The sequence below is a fragment of the Schistocerca cancellata genome, chromosome 7 (assembly GCF_023864275.1).
Source record: "Schistocerca cancellata isolate TAMUIC-IGC-003103 chromosome 7, iqSchCanc2.1, whole genome shotgun sequence".
In the NCBI taxonomy this organism is placed as follows: Eukaryota; Metazoa; Arthropoda; class Insecta; order Orthoptera; family Acrididae; genus Schistocerca; species Schistocerca cancellata.
In genome coordinates this window covers 497743933-497763271 of record NC_064632.1, presented here as the reverse complement: position 1 = coordinate 497763271, position 19339 = coordinate 497743933, and the positions used below count along the sequence as shown (strand labels likewise).

At 42.5% G+C, this 19339-nt stretch overlaps 1 pseudogene; it reads right to left on the bottom strand.

The window, feature by feature from the left end:
• Positions 1-18069: 18069 nt before the first annotated feature.
• Positions 18070-18187, bottom strand: LOC126093061 (5S ribosomal RNA; annotated as a pseudogene).
• Positions 18188-19339: the final 1152 nt, after the last annotated feature.

Genomic DNA, 19339 nt, shown 5'->3' with positions numbered 1-19339 from the left:
AGATTTCTTTCCGGATAGTTCACATAAACGAGGTGTGGCCAAATTGTCCAATCTAACAAAGCGTCTCAGAAAATTACAGACACCAAGGAAACTACGAACGTCACGTTTTGTGGTAGGAACAGCATAATTACGAATAGCGTCTAATTTTTCTGGATCAGGAAGAATACCTTCTGTAGAAATAATGTGACCGAGAAATCTCACCTGAGAACGCCCAAATTCAGATTTTTCCAAGTTTACTGTAATGCCAACTCTTGCAAAGATACGTAACAATGAATCCAAAATTTTGTTGTGCACACTCCAAGAATGTTTAGCAATAAGAATATCGTCAACATATGAAGTAATATTGTCACGAAGATAGACAGGTAAAATTTCATTTAAGCTACGAATGAATGCTGCCGAAGATACAGTAAGTCCAAACGGTAATTTCCGAAACTGGTAACAGTTACCAAAGGCTAAAAAGGCAGTATATTTTCTACAATCAGGGTGGAGTTCTATTTGCCAAAAACTTGCGCGCATGTCAATCGTGGATAAAACTTTAATTCCATGGAAATGTTGAAGAAGTTCATCTAAATTTTGTGGGCGGTCAGTTTCAGGAATGATGATATTATTTATCTGTCTGGAATCCAGAACCAAACGAATTGACCCATCTTTTTTAAGAACAACGTGTAATGGGCTGGTATAAGGACTGACTGCAGGCTCAATAATGCCCTGATCTAACATGTACTGAAGTTCATTCTTAACCTTGTCTCTGTAAGCCAAAGGAATAGCGTACGTTTTCCCGCGAAATGGTGTGTGCTCTTTCACTTTAAATAAATATTGTAAGCCTTGTATAGTTCCCGTGTGATGACTAAATACTGTAGCATGTGAAGTCAAAATGTGGTGCAGCTCTTCTCTTGCAACGTCATCTGGCACTTCAGCTTTCTTAACCTTTTCATTAATCAGTTCTTCGCTATTAACTATATCATCCATCGCGTCTCTGTATCTATTGTCATTGTCATGAATAAACACATTGTCGTCATAATGCTCAACGAAAACATCAGAAGTAAGAAACCTTAAACATTTTGTATCTGACTCAGATCTTGTTAGACACTCGAAAAATTTCAAACATTTCGGCATTCCGGCAACAGTCAAATTCACACTTCCTTCTTTAAAGTTCAAAATTGCGTTATGTGCGTTAAGAAACTCCATACCTAATATAATTTGTGTACTGAGTAATGGAACAATAATAAAATTAGCAGAAAATTCGTATCCTTGACAATTGAAATTTAGGTTGGTCTGTTGTTTAACTTCTACACCCTTTCCAGAAATCGCTCCTCGAATTGTAGTTTTAGAAATAGGTAACACAGGACAGGCAATAGTTCTTTCACATGTACGAAAAACTGATTCACTAATGACGTTCAATGGGCTCCCAGAATCTAAAACTGCAGTGAACTTATTCTTACCCATACATACTTCAATAACAGGATGTAAAAATACGTCTACATTATTTTCCTTTTCCTCTAGCAGAATGTCTCTCATGTCTTCCAGGCGTACGTAGTGTAAAGTCGTAGTGTTATTACTTTCTGCACCGTCTATATTGCTGCCAGAAGCCGAAGCTGCAAGTCATTGTCGATTGTTTGCGTCACGTCTTTGAGTATTCGCGTCATTTCGCGGATCAATTTCTACGATTTGAACTTGTCTCTCTGAAGTTCTGTCACGTGGAGGATGCCAATTAGGTCCCTCCTGTCTGTTAGAAACAAATTCTTGGTTGTGTCTGTTATTAAAATTTCTGTTTTCCTGTCTGTCTGCATAACTACTTCTTGTGTAATTTCTACTGTCACTTCTGAAATTATTGTTGTATCTACTACCCGGATTATTTCTGTAGTAAGAATTTCTATTACTGTTTGAATAATTTCTGTCTTGATAATACCGATTACTGTTTCCGTATGATTGATCATTCCGGTACGAATTACCGTTATTATACTTGTCTGTGTAATTTCTGTTAGAACGTCTGTTATTGTCATAAGGCTGGTATCTATTGTCCTGTCTGTTTCGTCTGTCATTCTCAAAATTACCGCTATAACGTCCGTTCCGATCACTATCCCTTTTCTCTGAAAATCTATCATAATTACTGTTACTGAAAAAATTACAGGTAGTCCCGTCGTCATTGTCGTACTCGAGTTCTTGTAGCAAAGTCTTAAAAGTCTCAATGTCGTCTCTACATCTTCCGGCTAAAGCGATTTGTCTTATGGATTGTGGCAGCTTGGTTAAACAAATGCGAATTAATTCAGTCGGGCTATAAGGGTTGGAAAGGAACTGATTCTTTCGAATCATGTCTTCAAAATATTCCGCTGGCGTGCGGAATTCAGACTGTTTGAAATTTCGCTGCATAATAAGGCTGTGTTTGACTCTGTCTTGCGTGTTTTCGGACCAATATGCCGATAGAAATGCATGATAAAAATCATTTAGGCTATTACAATCTCTAATGATTGCGCGCATCCGCGTCGCCGGTTCGTTTTCTAAATATCCACACATAAATTCCAGTTTGTGACTTAGTGGCCAATTTGGTGGAAGTGCGTACATAAATTGATCTAACCAAGCACATGGATGTATGTCATTCTTAGAATTGCGGAAGATCTTAAATTTCCGAACAGTCAAAAAGTGTTTATAGTCAAAGTTTTCGCCTCGTGGCGACAAAGACCTACCGCGTCTGTCCCAGTCCCAATGCCGATTATTGTCAAGTTCGCGCGCCTGGCGCTCTCTTGTTGCATCCCGTAAATGAAACAAATTATTTTCTTCAAACCCCTCTGCTATCTGTGATTCTAAATTTCTTTTGCCGTCTTTTCCTACGATTTCGCCTTCAATTTGTTTGACTTGCTTTTTTAATGCCTCAAATTCCCTTTTCACGCGTTCATTAAATTTTCCCTGATTTTCAACATGTTTATTTATGCTCTGGTACTCTTCGGTTTCTGAAAATGGCAATGGAGCTGTGTCATCTGAATCTCTGTCCCCATTCAAACTAAGATTTGTCAATTTATCTGAAATCTCCTCCACTCTTTCCGATAAATCACCTATTTGTTCTTTCTGTTTATTTACGTCTTCCGTAAGTGTCGCGACTCGGGTTTCAGTATTAACACATTTGGTAGTTAACTGTTCACATTGTTGTGTTAGGTTATTTATTCTGTCATTTGGTACGGATTTCTCGATTCTTTCAAGTATTTCTTCCTTATCGTGTGCACATTGTAAATTTAATTCTGAAAATTTCTGTACTATCACGCGTTCTCTTTCCTCCTGTTCTCTATCCTGTTCCCTTTGTCTAATCTCTACTGCAATTAATCTATTATTGTGAGAATTCAAAATCGGTTGTACTTCTTCTCTGATTTCTTTCTTTAATTCCTCTTTCATATTTTTGAAACATGTCCCTATTCGTGAATCTAACCGTGTTTCCATTGTTTCCATCTCTGTTTCTAAACGTGTTGCCACTGTTTTTAATTCAGATCCCAAAGTTCCCATCTCTGTTTTAAATTCAGATCCTAACTGTGATCCCAATGAGTCTAACCGTGTTTCCATTGTTTCCCTATCTGTTTTTAATTCAGACCCCAAAGTTCCCATCTCGGTTTTAATTGTTCCTATCTCTGTTTTAAATTCAGATCGCAAAGTTCCCATCTGTGTTTTTAATTCAGATCTAAACTGAGTTTGCATTGTTTCCATATTTAATATAGCACTCATCAACTGCTCCAAAGTAACTGTTTCAAAATTCTTTTCACCCCTCACATTTCCCACAAAACCAACTTCCTTCTGCATAGCCATAAGGCCATCTGTGTTCGATACTATTCCAGAATCTTCTGTCGTTAATCTCGAATTCTGTTGTGAATTTTCTGATTGAGAAAAATTTTGAAATGGTTCCGGACTATTTTCCCGACTTATTACATTGTTTTCCACTTCATTATCCATCATACTGTTTTCCTCTGTTGGCGAGTTCGCCATGTCAACAATTTCGTCATTCTCACTATTCATCATTTTTGCCTTTTTCATGGATCGCGTAATCATTTACTAAATGTACAAAACTCGTCACTGTACGAAAATTACACACAATGCCTCCTTATGTCCAACAATACCATTCACTCGAAATGTTTCCCTCAAACACGTTTACTCGAACAATTGAAATAATTGCACTAAATTATCAAACCCGTGGACAAGACAACAAAAAACGAATAAATTTTGAAAAATACCATTAGAACAATACCAATTACCAATTCTACACATGCAAAATGGACTACAATTACCAAACTACAAATTACTACAATACTACTGTCTACTATTTTTTCAATCAGAAGATTCCAAGGGACGATCCGAAGCAGCGGTCGCCACGTGCATGGGGGCTTAATAAAATGAAAAATTAAAATGCAAATCTTTTTAGTAGCTGTCTGTCCGATTACGCAAGTCTCGTAACCGGTTGGCCCTGACTAGTATTATTACGCTATCTGACTGCATAGAATGACAACAAAGAATGCAAGAAAATTTCAGTTAATACAATTAATTAATTAAGTCCCCAGCAACTATAAAACCTACAAATCCAACAAGGCACAAGTGTAGCTGTTCTGTATGTGGTAGTATGATTCAACGCACATCTGGCACGGTTCTTCTTCAACAAGACAAGAATTTTTAAATACCAATTATACTGACGTGATAAAAGAAAATTACAAATACTATAATTGTGCAAGAAAACCAAAATTACACTCTAATACAAGAACACAAGCCAGATGCTTTGTTGACTGAACCTGTAATGAAGCATTATTCAGGACACACAATAATAAGAAAATAAGAACAGTAGTTAGTTACCTTAATTTATATTGACGAAAAGCACTCAGATCATTACAATATCTCCATTGGATCAACATCTGCTATCTCTCCCATCAAATAACTGCATAAACATGAAACAACACTCTGCACTATCTCATCTCAACTTCCGCTACAACCAGTGTCCACCACAACCGCTCGGCAAGAACTCTCGGCAAGAACTGCTTGCCACTACCTCTCAACACGCACTGCCAGTGGAGGCGGCCGAACAATACTCTCTCTGGCGCGATTTTTTGCGCTGTGGCTCAGTGTAGCCACCTTTCAACAGGAGCGCCTGCGATGGTGTACTCAACGACGAACCTGGCTGCACGAATGACAAAACGTCATTTTTTCGGATGAAACCAGGTTCTGTTTACAGCATCATGATGGTCGCATCCGTGTTTGGCGACATCGTGGTGGATGCACTTTGGAAGCGTGTATTCGTTATTGCCATACTGGCGTATCACCCGGCGTGATGGTATGGGTACCATTGGTTACACATCTCGGTCACCTCTTGTTCGCATTGACGCCACTTCGAACAGTGGACGTTACATTTCAGATGTGTGGCTCTACCCTTCATTCGATCCCTGCGAAACCCCACATTTCAGCAGTATAATGCACGACCGCATGTTGCAGGTGCTGTACGGGCCATTCTGGATACAAATAATGTTCGACTGCTGCCCTGGCCAGCATATTCTCCCGATCTCTCACCAATTGAAAACGTCTGGTCAATGGTAGCCGAGCAACTGGCTCTTCACAATACGCCAGTCACTACTCTTGATGAACTGTGGTATCGTGTTCAAGCCGCGTGGGCAGCTGTACCTGTTCAAGCCATCCAATCTCTGTTTGACTCAATGCCCAGGCGGATCAACGCCGTTATTATGGCCACAGGTGGTTGTTCTGGGTACTGATTTCTCAGGATCTATGCACCCAAACCGCGTGAAAATGTAATCACATGTAAGTTCTGGTATCATATATTTGTCCAATGAGTGCCCGTTTATCATCTCCATTTCCTCTTGGTGTAGCAATTTTAATGGCCAGCAGTGTATAATGACTTTTGAACACTATTAAGGTAAATACTTAGACCTAGAATACTCGTACAATATTTATGTTGAAATTTCAAATAAAATAATAAACGAAAAAGTTGTATACTATATTATTGTAATTACCTGTATGTATTCCATAAGTGCCTTGTGGACCTTTTCGCAGGTTTCAGGTATAAATTTACTAATTGTGTTCTTTGGAACACGAAGTTGGAATATTTATTTTACAAGAGTCCCCTGTGGCTAAATAGCGTAAAGTTACTTGAACTTTAATTTTTGCTTTTACTGCTTGTCTCATATTAGTATCTGATTTTGAAACCAGAGGTGAAACGCGTTCCAAAGCGTTGTCAAACTGCGCCTGAGACATTCGTAATACTTTTTGAAATCTTCAGGGTAATGGTTTCATAGTTCCATGCCAACCAAATTATGTGCCCTCGATGTTCTTTGAAGTATCCAGTTCCTGGCCCACCATCGTCTTTTCTTCCGTTTTTCTTGAGGTTCCACCAAGCGATTTATTCTCTGTGCCAAAACAGTAGCAAAAACCGAACTCACCACAGCACAACTCTCGATAAGGAGGTCGTCCATGGCCGGCTTCGCGCGATCAACTGAATCACGCTTTCGTTGACACTCCACTCAGTGTGAACTGTTCACGCTCCACGACTGATGGTTTCACTCCTGTCATGGCACGGAATCAAGCACGAAAGCGTGGCACACTTTCGTGCTCACGCCCCGTGGGAACCCAGAGATGTCTTTAACTTTGAAGAGACTTTAAGTATACAGGACCTATGTGATCTGGGCAATGAAGTTCCTACAACCCAAGGAGGCAGTTCACCTGATCCTAGAAGAAATGTTTCCGCTAATTACTTCATAAACGATGCCGGAAAAGTACCAGGGCAAGACAAATGTATTTAAATCTGGTCGGCATCAATCATAGTGAACAGTGAAGCAATGTATTGTCGAATGTGAAAGATGATTTCATTTATGTCACTATTGAAATGTGTGTAATTATGTAGTTTGTGGCTGCAATGCAATAAAGCTGAAGTAACAAAATTTATTTTAAACGTTCATTATTAACTGGAGATTTGTTCATTGAGATGATGGGCTCTCGCCAGGGAGTACAAAGCATTTGTTGCTTAACGCTATTTCAAGTTTTGAATGCCCACATTCGAGCAAAAGCGCCACCACTAGAACACAAACACAAAATAGTTTAACGATGATACTTACCTATATCATTTTTCTCCTGATCCGGTTTCGCAGCAAAACCCTCACAAAACTCTTCACACACTTGAAACCAAGCGGCTCTCTACTTAACTCGATGGCGATACTCCTTGCGAAAAGTATCCCATATTTCTGGGTATTTTTTCACCTCTTCAATAAACAATTCGACGTCGAAACTGGTTGCATCCATGGCAGGCAGATTGCAGCTGTTGGTGTGGTTGCGAACACGTGTGTGCTACACCATACACATGCAACGACTGCCGCTCCGCGGCGATCTCGCTGCTATTTCGCATCGCTACCGCCATAGTTTGAGCCGCTCCATTGTTTTACATGCACTGTTGAAACGCGCGAGAAACTGCGATTTCGCGATAATAAATCGCTTGTCTGCATCGAGCCTAACTTGTCCCGTGTGCCGACGGCTAAAGGACTGCTCGTGTGAAGTGACTTATGGCTCAGCCTGTATATGCGTTTTATGCAAAGGGAAGGGGGGGGGGGTTATTTAGCGATATTAATACACTCTCTCCTCAGCAAACGATAAGTTAATATGAGTATACGGGTTGGAATATAGATGACACGGTTTGAAGAATATGATAATATACGCATAAACTTCGAGTAATCATACGTCCACCAGACGAGCTGTTTTGCAAAATAAATGCGAATATGTAATACCCAGTTTGAAATATTGCCCTAGTTGGCAAAAATTTATTATCAAAGTAAAGTTTTCGATTAAGTTTTCATTTGATAGGGAGCAACTAGAACGAGGTTGCTCTTGTCGATAAAACTCCTCTTGCACAAGACGTCAGCCCCAATGGCAACGAACGTCCGGAAACAAAAGGAACATTGCTAGAAAATTCGTCTGACCCGATGCAAATAATCTGATACTACCTTTGGAAAAACTCTAGCTGCTCAGGCGGTATTGACAGAATACGACATTGAATGTCCAGGACGCAGAAGGTCATTGAAACTGAAGTCCTTTTAAAGATATGTTAAGTTGTGAGAAAACCAAGCGCTTTTCCATTTTCTGGTCGAAAACGATGTTAATGCGCACTGAAATCGACTCGCTCTGTTGAGACACTATGTGATCAAAAGTATCCGGACATCTGGCTGAAAATAATTTAAAAATTCGTGGCGCCCTCCATCGGTAATGCTGGATATCAATATGGTGTTGGCCCAACCTTAGCCTCGATGACAGCTTCCACCCTCGCAGGCATACCTTCAATCAGGTGCTATAAGGTTTCCTGGGGAATGGCAGCCCATTCTTCACGGAGTACTGCACTGAGGAGAGGTATCGATATCAGTCAGTGAGGCCTGGCGCGAAGTCGGCGTTCCAAAACATCCCAAAGGTGTCATATAGGATTAAGGTCAAGACTCTGTGCAGACCAGTCCATTACAGGGATGTTATTGTCGTGGAACCACTCCGCCACAGGCCGTGCATTATGAACAGGTGCTCGACTGTGTTGAAAGATGCAATCGGCATCCCCGAATTGCTCTTCAACAGTGGGACGCAAGAAAGTTCTTAAAAACATCAATGTAGGCCTGTGCTGCGATAGTGCCACGCAAAACAACAAGGGGTGCAAGCCCCCTCCACTGAAAACACGACCACCCCATAACACGACCACCTCTGAATTTTACTGTTGGCACTACACACGCTGGCAGATGACGTTCACCGGGCATTCGCCATACCCACACCCTGCCATCGAATCGCCATATTGTGTACCGTGATTCGCCACACCACACAACGTTTTTCCACTGTTCAGTCGTCCAATGTTTATGCTCCTTACACCAAGCGAGGAGTTGTTTGGCATTTACCGGCGTGACGTATGGCTTATGAGCAGCCGCTCGACCATGAAATCCAAGTTTTCTCACCTCCCGCCTAACTGTCATAGTACTTTCTGTGGATCCTGATGCAGTTTGGAATTCCTGTGTGATGGTCTGGGTAGATGTCTACCTATTACACATTACGACCCTCTTCAACTGTCGGCACTCTCTGTGAGTCAACAGACGAGGTCGGCGTGCACGCTTTTGTGCTGCAAGTGTCCCTTCACGTTTCCGCTTCGCTGTCACATCGGAAAAAGTGGTCCTAGGGAAGTTTAGAAGTGTGGAAATCTCGCGTACAGACGTAGGACACAAGTGACACCCAGTCACCTGACCACGTTCAAAGTCAGTGAGTTCCGCGGAGCCCTATCTGCCCTCACATGGAGTAATGGCAGTAGGTGTCAGTACAACGCACCTAATATGAAAAACGAATGTTTTGGGGGTTGTCCGGATACTTTTGATCACGTAGTGTATCATATTTTCTTCACGTGCAACATACACTCCTGGAAATTGAAATAAGAACACCGTGAATTCATTGTCCCAGGAAGGGGAAACTTTATTGACACATTCCTGGGGTCAGATACATCACATGATCACACTGACAGAATCACAGGCACATAGACACAGGCAACAGAGCATGCACAATGTCGGCACTAGTACAGTGTATATCCACCTTTCGCAGCAATGCAGGCTGCTATTCTCCCATGGAGACGATCGTAGAGATGCTGGATGTAGTCCTGTGGAACGGCTTGCCATACCATTTCCACCTGGCGCCTCAGTTGGACCAGCGTTCGTGCTGGACGTGCAGACCGCGTGAGACGACGCTTCATCCAGTCCCAAACATGCTCAATGGGGGACGGATCCGGAGATCTTGCTGGCCAGGGTAGTTGACTTACACCTTCTAGAGCACGTTGGGTGGCACGGGATACATGCGGACGTGCATTGTCCTGTTGGAACAGCAAGTTCCCTTGCCGGTCTAGGAATGGTAGAACGATGGGTTCGATGACGGTTTGGATGTACCGTGCACTATTCAGTGTCCCCTCGACGATCACCAGTGGTGTACGGCCAGTGTAGGAGATCGCTCCCCACACCATGATGCCGGGTGTTGGCCCTGTGTGCCTCGGTCGAATGCAGTCCTGATAATGGCGCTCACCTGCACGGCGCCAAACACGCATACGACCATCATTGGCACCAAGGCAGAAGCGACTCTCATCGCTGAAGACGACACGTCTCCATTCGTCCCTCCATTCACGCCTGTCGCGACACCACTGGAGGCGGGCTGCACGATGTTGGGGCGTGAGCAGAAGACGGCCTAACGGTGTGCGGGACCGTAGCCCAGCTTCATGGAGGCGGTTGCGAATGGTCCTCGCCGATACCCCAGGAGCAACAGTGTCCCTAATTTGCTGGGAAGTGGCGGTGCGGTCCCCTACGGCACTGCGTAGGATCCTACGGTCTTGGCGTGCATCCGTGCGTCGCTGTGGTCCGGTCCCAGGTCGACGGGCACGTGCACCTTCTGCCGACCACTGGCGACAACATCGATGTACTGTGGAGACCTCACGCCCCACGTGTTGAGCAATTCGGCGGTACGTCCACCCGGCCTCCCGCATGCCCACTATCCCACTATACGCCCTCGCTCAAAGTCCGTCAACTGCACATACGGTTCACGTCCACGCTGTCGCGGCATGCTACCAGTGTTAAAGACTGCGATGGAGCTCCGTATGCCACGGCAAACTGGCTGACACTGACGGCGGCGGTGCACAAATGCTGCGCAGCTAGCGCCATTCGACGGCCAACACCGCGGTTCCTGGTGTGTCCGCTGTGCCGTGCGTGTGATCATTGCTTGTACAGCCCTCTCGCAGTGTCCGGAGCAAGTATGGTGGGTCTGACACACCGGTGTCAATGTGTTCTTTTTTCCATTTCCAGGAATGTATTAAAGCAGTAACGAAAAATAATTTCTCCTACTGTGTACTGGAACACATGTGGTCGCATTGGAAGTGTTTTGACGAACCTACACGGGATACTGCTTTTAGGGTTCCATGCATCAACTTGCAAAAACGAAACCGTTGTAGGCCGCGCGTGATTAGCCGAGCGGTCTTAGGCACTGCAGTCATGGACTGTGCGGCTGGTCCGGGCGGAGGTTCGAGTCCTCCCTCGGGCATGTTTGTGTGTGTTTGTACTTAGGATGATTTATGTTAAGTAGTGTGTAGCCTTAGGGACTGATGACCTTAGCAGTTAAGTCCCATAAGATTTCACACAGATTTGAAAATTTTTTTTTTTGAAACCGTTGTAGGATCAGCTTGTCGTCCGTCCGCCTGTCTGTCTGTCAGCCCGACCGTTAACAGGTTTTTTTCTCAAGAACGGGTCGACATACCAAGTTCACATTTATGCACGTATTTCCCCAACTGTTAAGAACACTTTTCTTAGGAACTGGTCAACGTATCAAATTCAAATTTATGTTGCAGGCTAAGATCTATGGTCCCTTAAGAGCGTAAAAAATTTAAGCTTCTAAGTTAATTCAAACAAAAGATACAGTCATTTATGTCAAATGTTTTGATCCTCGAAAACTCGCTAACCTATAGAGTTTTTTCCTTTAGCTTAGAATCATGAAATTTGGCAAGAAGCAAGGTTTCGCAGTACAAGTTAAATTGTTAACATGTAATTATACAGTACGAACAAATATATTTTTGTGTTTTTTCACCAGTCCGTCTGTTTGTCTTTCCGTCTCTTAAGACCCCTTTTTCTCTTCAACAGATAGGTGAATCAACTTCAGATTTCTGCTAAATACTAACGTAAGGTCTATGGCACCCTGGCGGTGTAAAAATGTTAAGCTTTTAAGTCAATTCAGTGACCAGATACGGCCATTAATGCCACACATTTTGATACTCGCAAACTCGGTCATCAAAACCTATATGATTCCCGTTGTACCGAATCGTGACATTCAACAAGAAGCAAGGTTTTACACTACAGTCAAAGAAAAAAATCCGAAAACTGTAAATCAGTAATTGCACCGTATGAAAAAATATTCCTTTTGGCAGTTGTTATCTGGCATCAAACTTGAAATTAAAACAATCAGTAGTTCTGCATTCAGGCTGGCGGTATTTCAATGGAAAAAGTCAGACATCGGGCAAAAAGACGTTTTTCGGAATTTATCGGTCTTCAGATTCCAGGATGGAGTACTGCACGTAGATCCGGCGTTCCAAGCTGTATGTGCAACAGACATTCGCTGGTTAGTGTCATAATAATGGTCGCCTACCTCCTGCATGACTTTGTATCACATTTATATTAATGAAATTAAGACATTACTGAAAATCTTGGAATCCCGGGACAACATCTTGCCAGTATCTATATCGGAAACACGCAAAAATCGCTGATATTATCGAACCCAGGATGGATGAACTGCATATATCCACATAATTAAGTTTGCACGCTGCCCACAGTGGGCGCGTTCTGCTCGCTCTTGGCCAGTTTTTACTAATACTGATGTACGTATTACCATTGTTCAGTCTTTAACTTCACTTCGGTGCAGTCATTCCCTATTCTAGATCTGTAATACCATGAGCTCCGACGACAGAAGTTTCCTTATGTTGTTTTAGGGAGTGAGTTCTCATGCTATCAGTAAGGCCTACCTCTTCCAGTCACACTTACAATTACAACTGCTCTTAACTTTCATACTGTACGTACTGTTTTGTCATTGGCCCTCAGGTCACTCGGCTCAAAGCTCAAATTTCGGATACGGCCAGTTTTTGTGCTGTCAAGTGGACACAGTCTGAACCGGTTACTGGGAAAGAGAGATAAAAGAGTAGAACAGCGGGCTACAAAGTTTATCTCGCCACACTGTACTGTGTCAGTGCAGCTGGATGAAACTTTCATAAAAGTTTATTTTATTTCATGAAAATTTTACACAGCCGCGGCGTAAAGCCACATGCAAGATACGAAATTCGTACGCCCAGAGGGAAAAGCAGACAAACTCGTTCTCAGAAATAACTGCACGTAGAATGAAGCAGTTAATGTATTAGGTTTCTATTTCCATACCTGGCAGCTTTAAGGTTTCTAATTATAGTTACAAAAATGGTTTCTATGTTTTTGCGAACCCAGAACAAAAGATTCTAGTTAAATTCTCTAACAATTCTATGCACTAGATCGGGAGAATCACTAACTCAGTGTTTCACTTATTAAACAGTAACTTCGCTTTATTTAAGTAAATCATCATGAGTGGTCTTTAATTAAACATAGTTACAGTTTGATTTGTGCTCTAGATTGAAAAAAAAATCGTTAAGAAATTGTTGATTTTAACTCGCGGTAATTTCTGCTTGGTTTTTCGCCTACATTAGGAAATGCCCTCTGCTAACACGTCTTTGGTTTCTTTTTTCGTTGAGCATTGATAATTTTACATTGCTTTGCAGAACTATGCATTTTTTCGTTCAACGCAGCACAATTTCTACACAATTGTTCATTGTTTTATGGGACTTTGTGCGATGCAGTTTGAGATTTGCAGTGTTTGTTGAACTGCATGTACAGCATTCGACTTTTTCCATGAAGGGAGAGAAAATAGCAGGACTATTTAATATTCTTATTAACTGAAGATGAGTTTCGTATAATTCTTGGTTTAGTGTATGTTTCCCTGTATATAGTGACTTAATTTCGTGTTTTAGCCAGCCATTTTTAGCGGCTTGTCTGGCAACTTTCGCTGCTTTCGAGATGTTTTTGATCTTTACATTTATGTACTTTGGCATAAGATCATTACGGTTACCCTGCCAACTGTGATGTTCAGTTTTATACAGATTAAAAAGAAAACGAAACAGAATCAGATACGTGCTAGAAGACGCCATTTCCTGATGTAGGAGAAAAACCAAGCAGAAATTACCGTGAGTAGAACCTAACAATTAGCTAACGAATTTTTTTCAGTCTAGAAAAAAATCTAACTGCAAATGTCTTTAATTACATACAGTGATGCAAGGAAGGCATTGGTTTGAACCGGTGCCAGAGACAGCACGACAGGCACAGTACCATTATTTAAAATGAAACAGTGCCACTGCTACTGATATTATAAATGAATCTGTTGTACTGTAAGTTGACTCTTACAGAAAAGACAACAGGAACCCGACACGTTTTACAATGCTATTTATTTGCTGTATTTAAATAGCGCCGTTACCGGTTTCGAACCGAAAAGTTCCTCTTCAGACGGCTAGTTCACGTTAAGGTACATTTTACATTAGCTTTATTAGCTGTATCTTAAAGTGAACCGGCCGTCTGAAGATCAACATTTCGCAGCGAAACCGGTAACGGTGTTATGTAACCTTTATCTGACGACGTGCCGATCTTGTCACATTACCGCTGACGTGCGGTCTCTCAGACCGCTGTAGTGTTGGTGTCGTACAGGCAACAACTCGATGCGTTTTTATCATTTTTGTGTATATAAATACTTCAAATACATGTATAACAATTGACAGGCATGTAAATTTACTTATGAAACGTAGTGTTTATAAAGGTTTTTTCACATATTCCTTGAATGTGTCTTACAAACATGAGCGGAGAAAGAACAACGAAATAAGAATTTAAAAACCCTACATTTTTCATGTTACCAAACACTGTTTAAAACAATAAATTATAAGGCACTCTGAGTAACTAAACATACTAATGGCGTATTTCAGTCTTATAATAAAAAAAATTGCAGTAGCACGACATTAGCTGCAATTTTTACATGCAAATGTTGCACTTTGTAGACAAATAGCCTTTTTGCAAGTTTTACACGAATAACCTGTTTTTCTCTTTATTTTTGAAGGGCAGGTGTAGCAGGTTCGCCTATTTTTACCTCCAGCTTCAGAGTCTGGTGCTTGTTCTTCCGGTGCATCGGGTCCAAGAACTCTGATGATGGTCGCTGTTAATTCCCGTGGCAACTTGTTGTTCACAGCACGTCGTTTCATTTGAGGCAACGCTAAAGCTCATGCTAACATTTACAGAAAAACTCCTCTTTCTATTGGCTTGATCAAATGTGTGTTGTAGATCACATACGCATATATCCCAATCAGATCTCAAATTCTGTAAAAAATTGCCATCCGCCATCGTCTTGTCCTTCGGCTCGTCGAGTAAATAAATAGCATTGTAAAAAGTGGCCGGTTGTTGTTCTCTTCTCTGTTAGAGTCATCCTGTATTTTGTTCAGTCATGGGCTCATAATGTCAGTCTTGTACAAATTAGCAATCTGCGAAACGTTTGCAAGAATAGAAAGATCTGTGATGCGAACCTTGACCTTAAAGGACCACTCCTTATTTAGTAAGGCCAAGAACGCACATCAATCAAGCCTGCTTTTCCTTGAGTACATCGAACAGTATGGCGACCACGGGCACTGGCATTGTTGCCGGACGAAGCACTGTTGCATATGGGCACGTGACTGCCTCGACTGTGCACGGCCGATGTCTGGTGCCACCGGCTCGGCTCGGTCAGTGCTTTGACTGCTTTCAGATCCGTGCGGATGTCGATGGCAGTGCATGGACAGCTCCCTTATACACTACTGCCCATTAAAATTGCTACACCACGAAGATGACGTGCTACAGATGCGAAATTTAACCGACAGGAAGAAGATGCTGTGATACGCAAATGATTAGCTTCTCAGACCATTCACACAAGATTGGCGCCGGTGGCGATACCTACAACGTGCTCACATGAGGAAAGTTTCCAATCTATTTCTCATACACAAACAGCAGTTGACCGGCGTTGCCTGGTGAAACGTTGTTGTGATGCCTCGTGTGAGGAGGAGAAATGCGTACCATCACGTTTCCGACTTTCATAAAGGTCGGATTGTAGGCTATCGCGATTGCGGTTTATCGTATCGCGACATTGCTGCAACGGCTTCGTATCACTATCAGTCGAGATGACAGGCATCTTATCCGCATGGCTGTAACGGATCGTGCAGCCACGTCTCGATCCCTGAGTCAACAGATAGCGACGTTTGCAAGACAACAACTTTCTGCACGAACAGTTTGACAACATTTGCAGCAGCATGGACTATCAGCTCAGAGACCATGCGTGCGGTTACCCTTGATGCTGCATCATAGACAGGAGCGCCTGCGATGGTGTACTCAAGGACGAACCTGCGTGCACGAATGGCAAAACGTCATTTTTTCGGATGATTCCAGGTTCTGTTTACATCATCATGATGGTCGCATCCGTGTTTCGCGACATCGCGGTGAACGCACATTGGAAGCGTGTATTCGTCATCGCCATACTGGCGTATCACCGGGCATGATGGTATGGGGTGCCACTGGTTACACGTCTCGGTCACCTCTTGTTCGCATTGACGGCACTTTGAACAGTGGACATTACATTTCAGATGTGTTATGACCCATGGCTCTACCCTTCATTCGATCCCTGCGAAACCCTACATTTCAGCAGGATAATGCACGACCGCATGTTGCAGGTCCTCCACAGGCGTTTCTGGATACAGAAAATGTTCGACTGCAGTCCTGGCCAACACATTCTCCAGATCTCTCACCAACTGAAAACGTCTGGTCAATGGTGGCCGAGCAACTGGCTCGTCACAATACGCCAGTCACTACTCTTGATGAACTGTGGTATCGTGCTGAAGCTGTAAAGGCAGCTGTACATGTACACGCCATCCAATCTCTGTTTGACTTAATGCCCAGGCGCATCAAGGCCGTTATTACGGCCGGAGGTGATTGTTATGTTTACTGATTTCTCAGGACCTATGCACCCAAATTGCGTGAAAATGTAATCACATGTCAGTTCTAGTATAATATATTTGTCCAATGAATACCCATTTATCATCTGCATTTCTTCTTGCTGTAGAAATTTTAATGGCCAGTAGTGTACTAGCTCCCCCATCCTACTCCCCCGACCTACCAAGTGCTGCCGAACCGTGCCATGCTATGCTTTATTCCCTTCTGTTATATTATCGATTGTCTTGAATTTTGTGTCAGTGGCAGATACACGAAAATCTAGCCCATTGTGGAGCTATTTCACTCCAGATGATAAAAACCAGTGCGTAAAAGTGCGTGATATTTGTAAATCGTGTATATCGTTCAAGTCGACGATAACATGTTTAAAACGGCGTGTGATTCGTCGCCAGCCAACTGTGATTTTGCCTCGAGGTGAAGTGACTCAGACGCTGGAAAACAGAAACAACACGAAGTTGAGTGTCGAAATAGTGCTTCGAGTTCTAGTCGGTCTCTTCATCTACGTGCCTCTCCTCTAACATCACTGGCTTCTCGATTTTCAGAAGCACCTATTTCAAAGGCTAACAACCAGATGACGGGAACTGCGTTCGTGAGAAGAAAACAAACTGCTCTTCTAAAGAAGAAAATAGACCTCACTTTAGCAAAAATGGTCTACATGGATTTACAGCCATAAAATATGGTTGAAGCCACTGGAATTGCGAAGTACACTCAAGTTTTATGAACTCCCGTCAAAATCATTAGGTAATAAACTCTCTGTATGAGTCTTGTCAGCTTAACCCTCCGTTGCTCGCGCAGATGACACTCGTCATCCACATGACTTTCCCGCTCAATTTTCTCCAACAGGGCTGGACTGAGTTCGCGCTATTTTCAGTACCTTTCTGTTAACTCTCCGGCTGTTAGCTCCAATCATTGTTGCCTTTCTGTTACGAAAGATACATTGTTTATGAAACATTATTACGGAGTGGAGGACACTTGTCAAGCACGCGAGTTCTGGTGCCACAATCTGAAACAAAGTAAGTCTGTATTACTTTATTGCTTTCCTAGCGTCAATCGATCTTTCATGTGCGCAAATTTAGACGTATTGAAACTTATTGCAGTTACCTTCCGTGTTACCTAGTATTCTCTTTATTTTTAAATTGTGGAAGGAATGTCAAAGGCAATAAACCTCAGACAGAGTTTAGTAGAGAACCTAATGTATGACTGGAATGGTTCAATGAGCTGAGTGATGAAGATGCTCACAGTGATAGCGCTGACTCAGAAACTGATGATTCTGTTCATGAAAGCACTCCGTCTTCAGGCCACGAGTGACCTACCGGGACCACCCGACCGCCGTGTCATCCTCAGTGGAGGATGTGGATAGCAGGGGCGTGGGGTCAGCACACCGCTCTCCCGGTCGTTATGATGGTATTCTTGACCGAAGCCGCTACTATTCGGTCGAGTAGCTCCTCAATTGATATCACGAGGCTGAGTGCACCCCGAAAAATGGCAACAGCGCATGGTGACCTGGATGGTCACCCATCCTAGTGCCGACCACGCCCGACAGCGCTTAACTTCGGTGATCTCACGGGAACCGATGTATCCACTGCGGCAAGGCCGTTGCCATTCTGTTCATGAAAGCGGTCATGATTCAGGAACAGAACAAGAAGTGTCAGACAATGATGAATATGAATCACAGGAAGAAGTAACTCAAGAGGATGCATTTTTTTAGGGAAAGATGGAATAACTGAACGGAGGACAAGTAAATATCCTACCAGTGTTAGAAGCATATCTTGTAATTTTATTACGCATTTGTCTGGACCGAAAAACAAGCTCGTATAAAAAAGACAAATAGAAATTCTGAATTTGGTTCAAATGGCTCTGAGCACTATGGGACTTAACTGCTGTGGTCATCAGTCCCCTAGAACTTAGAACTACTTAAACCTAACTAACCTAAGGACATCACACACATCCATGCCCGAGGCAGGATTCGAACCTGCGACCGTAGCGGTCGCGCGGTTCCAGACTGTAGCGCCTAGAACCGTTCGTCCACTTCGGCCGGCTCTGGATTTGTTCTTGGATGAAAGCCTAATAAACATTATCGCAACATGCACTAATATATACATCAATTAAGTTCTTGCTAACTTCTCTAGGGAAAGGGACGCTAAAGAAACAGATGCGATAGAGCTCAGAGCTTTCATTGGTTTGTTATATCTGTGTGAATCTTTAAGATGTTCTAGGAAGAGTATATCGAAATTGTGGGATAGCTTAAAGGGAAACGGACTTGAATCATTTTATTTATGCGTAAGTGAAAACCGATTCAGGTTTCTGTTCAGATGTCGGAGGTCTGACAATATCCCTGATAGAGGTGTTCGCAGAGAGATTGACAAGTTGGCTGCTACCATAGCTGTCAGAGAGGTACTTGAACTATTCACGAACAATTGCCAAAAATGTTTTTCACTTAGTGAATATCTTACTGTTGACGAACGGCATTTGGCATTTAGAGGAAACTGTCCGTTCAGGCAATATATTCCTAGCAAACCAGCAAAGTATGGGTTAAATGTGTTTGCTTTGGCTGATGTAAAAACAGCTTACACTTTGAATTTAGAACCGTAAGTCGGTAAGCAACAAGAGGGACCGTATAATGTCTGTAATTCAGCGGAAGATATTGTTCTTCGAGTGGTCAAACTCTTTCAAACGTTAGAATATATTATACTGTGTAGAAATATTAAATGTATTGTATTTAGATTTAATAAAAAATCAAAACACCAGTCATA